We start from the raw sequence: 4,243 nt of genomic DNA on the forward strand, positions 1-4,243 counted from the left end.
GGGTTTGAACCACCAGCCTTCTGGTTGGCAGTCAAGTGCCTTAGGCACTATGCTACCAGAGCTCCAGGTGAAGAATACTGAAAGTACCATGGACTTCCAGAAGAAAGAACAAATCTGTCCTGGAAGAAGTACAGTCGGAATGCTCCTTAGAAGCGAGAATGGCCAGACTTTGTCTCACCTACTTTGGTCATGTTGTCAGAAGGGTCCGTTCCCTGGAGAAGAATGTCATGTTGGAGAAGTGGAGGGTCAGCAAAAAAAGAGAAGACCCTCAGTGAGATGGATTGACACAGTGGTGCAACAACGGGCTCCAGTACAGCAAGTTTTGTGAAGATGGCGCAGGACCGGGCAACGTTTCGTTCTGTCGCTGTTAGTCGCAGCCAACTCTGAGGCACTTTACAATATCATGCGTGTGTCATATGAATGTCCACCAGAGGGCATCCAGTTCAGAAAAGATTCTGAACCATCTCTGAGGATGTCAGTCATTTGAGTTCGGTTTCGTAAGCTACTTCAGGTCTTTCTCAATGGACTTGTGGACAAAGTTACCATGGTAGCAGAGACAAAGGCTACACATGAACTCAGCAGCATGAACCTCTTATCAACCTGACATGGCCCTCACTACTGCTAAGTGCCAAATCTGGTAACTACAGAGACTGACACTTTGTTCTCGATATGGTGCCAAACCACTCGTTACATATTGATTACATTGGACCTCTTCCATAAAGGAGGGAACAAAGATTCATCCTTCCTGGACCAGATAAGACACATCCTGAATAAGAGATTGCCTTCCTTCCCCATAATGTTTCTGCCAACACCAGCACTTGCAGACTCACTGAATGCCTTAGCTTCTGACCATTGCTTCTGATCTAGGAACTCATTTTACTACAAAGGACATGCAGCAGTGAGCCCAAAGTCCATGGACTTAACTGATCTTACCACATACTCCATCCCTGGTAGCACGTGGTTTAGCTGAAAGGTCAAATGACTTAATGAAGACTCCATTATGATGCTAATTGGAAAACACCCAGAAAGGACTGGGTTCTGTCCTTCAGGATGCCATACATGCTGTGAACTAGAGACAATTATACCATCTGTTGCCCCAAAGCCAAAATGCATGGGTCCAGGAATCAAGGGTGGAGGTGGGGGTGGGTCCTCTCACTATTATACCTAATAACCAGCTAGCAAGATGTTGGCTTCTGGTCCCAGCAACTTTAAGCTGTGCTAATTTGAAGGTCTTAGTTAAGAGCTCTGGTAGCATAGTGCCTAAGGCACTTGACTGCTAACCAGAAGGCTGGCAGTTCAAACCCACCAGCCACTCCTTGGAAGGAAGGTTGGGTGATCTACTTCCATAGTGATACTGCCTCAGAAACCCAAGGAAGGGTCGCTATGAGTCAGGTCGGACTCCACGGCACATAACAACAACAACAACAGTTCTCAAGGGGAGAGTACTTCAACTTGAGGACACAGCATTAAAGTGGAAGATGGGATACTGCCACCTGGCCATTTGAACCCCCTCAAGACACTGAAGCAAGAGGCCTAAAAAGGGATTACTCTTCAGGCAGTATTAATTGATTCTGACAACCAAGGGGAGATTGTGTTGCTGCTACACAGTGTGGATAAAGAGGATTATGTCTGGAGATCTTTCCTATTGTATGCATTTAGACTAAAATCTAGAAGGTTGATTATTTAATTTTACCTTTAATATCCTCTAGGAGCTCTGGAAGCATAGTGCCTAAAGGCACTTTGCTAACCAGAAGGCTAGCAATTCAAACCCACCAGCCACTCCTCGGAAGGAAGATGGGGCAATCTACTTCCGCAGCGATACTGCCTCGGAAACCCAAGGAGGGGTCGCTATGAGTCGGGTCCGACTCGATAGCACACAACAACAACAACAACAGTATCCCCTTGTTCTGTTCAAACAACTCCCTCTTGGTCTACATTCAGGTTCATCATAAGAATAATTGAGTGTCCTGAAATTCCCATTCTTTCAATGTTATCCATAATTTGTTATGATCCACACAATTGAATGCCTTTGCATAGCCGATAAAAAAACAAGTAAACATCTTTCTGATATTCTCTGCTTTCAGCCAAGATCCATTTGACATCAGCAATGATATTCCTCATTCCACATCCTCATCTGAATCCTGCTTAAATTTCTTGTAATTCCTTGTCAATGTACTGCTGCGACCATTTTTGAATGATCTTCAGCAAAATTTTATTTGTGTGTGATATTAATTATATTGTTCAATAATTTTCACATTAATTTGGATCACCTTCTTTGGAATGGGTACAAGTATGGATCACTTCCAGTTGGTTCATAAATGAGTAAGCTCATTTATGAACTAGCATTGTATCTGTTTTTTGAAACATCTCATTGGGTGTTCCATCAATTCCTGGAGCCTTGTTTTTCACAAATGCCTCCAGTGCAGTTTGGACTTCTTCCCTTAATACCATAGTTCTCGGTCATATGCTACTTCCTGAAAAGGTTGAACATCAACCAATTCTTTCTGGTATAGAAACTGTATATTCCTTCCATCTTTTGATGCTTCCTTCATCATTCACTCTTTTTCCCACACGATCCTTCAATATTGCAGCTCAAGGCTTGAATTTTTCCATAAGTTCTTTCAGCTTGAGAAATCCCAAGTGTATTCTTCCTTTTTGATTTTTTAACTCCAATTCTTTGGACATTTCATTATACTAATTGACTTTGTCTTCTCAAGTTGTTCTTTGACATCTTCTGTTTAGCTCTTTTATCTTGTCATTTCTTCTGTTTGCTTTAGCTACTCTTTATTCAAGAGCAAGTTTCAGAGTCTCTTCTGACATCCATTTTGTCTTTTCTTTCTTTCTTGTCTTTTTAGTGACCATTTGCTTGCTTTATGTATGATGTTCTTGATGTCATACCAAAACTTGTCTGGTCTTCTGTCATTGGTGTTCGGTGTGTCTAATCTATTCTTTAGATGGTCTCTAAATTCAAGTGGGATATACTTATGGTAGTTAAGTTGTATGTCAACTTGGCTGGGCCTGGTTTTGAGTGGCTGGGCAGCTGGATGTAGTTACTCCCCATGATGAAACTGATAATCAACTCCATGGTGGAACCTAGGTGAGAAGTTGATTACATGCCTTAGCAGTGTGATCTTCTTCCAGTATATAAGAAGAAGCCCTGAGAAAGGTCTCTGGAGATTTTGGCATGCTTGGGTCCTACATGTAGCCAAGTATTTACCTCAGGGGCCTGCCATGTTGTCTGCCAATCTTGGAGCTGTTGATGGACTTGAATTAGTGGCCTGCCATATTGCTTAATAATCTTGGGACTGTGCCAGTTTACTTGTCAATTTGGGTTTACCAGCCTCAGCAGCCAGCAGCTGCCTAAGCTAAGAGATGCCTCCAGATCCAGTGGGCCAGGAGCAAAAGACAGCACTGAAGCCTAAGGTCAAGGGGCTTTCACCCAGCCCCTCGAGCTGGCCCTCTGAACTCAGACTTCTAGCCTCCAAAACTGTAAGAGAATAAACTCCTGTTTATTACAACCCACCCATTTTGTGATATATTTTTGTTAGAGTGGCACCTGGTAACCAAAACAAAATTTGGTACTGAGAGAGTGGGGTGCCTTCTCTGACAGATACCTAAAATGTGGAAAGGAGTAGGGTGTGTCCTTGACCCAAGATCCCTGTGCTGAAACCCCAGCAGAGACAACCACAGGCTTACCAGCCCATGGAGGAGAGAGCTGAATGCTTTTGGGAAGGCAGCTTCCTGAAGGAATGGGTTGCCTTCAGGCATTAATCAGCAGAAGCTAGGGGCCAAGGAAGTGAAAAGCAGAGCTGCTTCAGACTCAAAGTATAGGACCATGACCTCTAGGGGTGGAAACACCACAGCCTCCGAGGTTTCAGAGTCAGACCTTCCCAACTTGGTTCTGGAGTGTGGGGCTGCTCTTCATGAGGGCCAGTGGGATGGGGCCATATCCACTACCTAAAAGTGAGGGGCCAGGGCTGCTATGCCCAAGAGGCAGAGAAACGGGGCCTGCCAGGCCAAGGGAGTGAGGTTGCCATTCAAATAAACTAGTGGACTGGAGCCCCCAGTGAAGGAGATGTGTATGGATGCCAAGTTGACAAGGGGTGGAATTGTGGTATTTAAGTTGTGTGTCAACTTGACTGGGCCTGGTTTTGAGTGACTGGACAGCTGGATGTAGTTACTCCCCATGATAAGACTGATAATCAACTCCATGGTGCAATCTATGTGAGGAGTTGAGGAGCTA

This window comes from Orycteropus afer, unplaced genomic scaffold (assembly GCF_000298275.1).
Source record: "Orycteropus afer afer isolate SDZICR_OR568_19922 unplaced genomic scaffold, OryAfe1.0 scaffold00371, whole genome shotgun sequence".
Lineage (NCBI taxonomy): Eukaryota > Metazoa > Chordata > Mammalia > Tubulidentata > Orycteropodidae > Orycteropus > Orycteropus afer.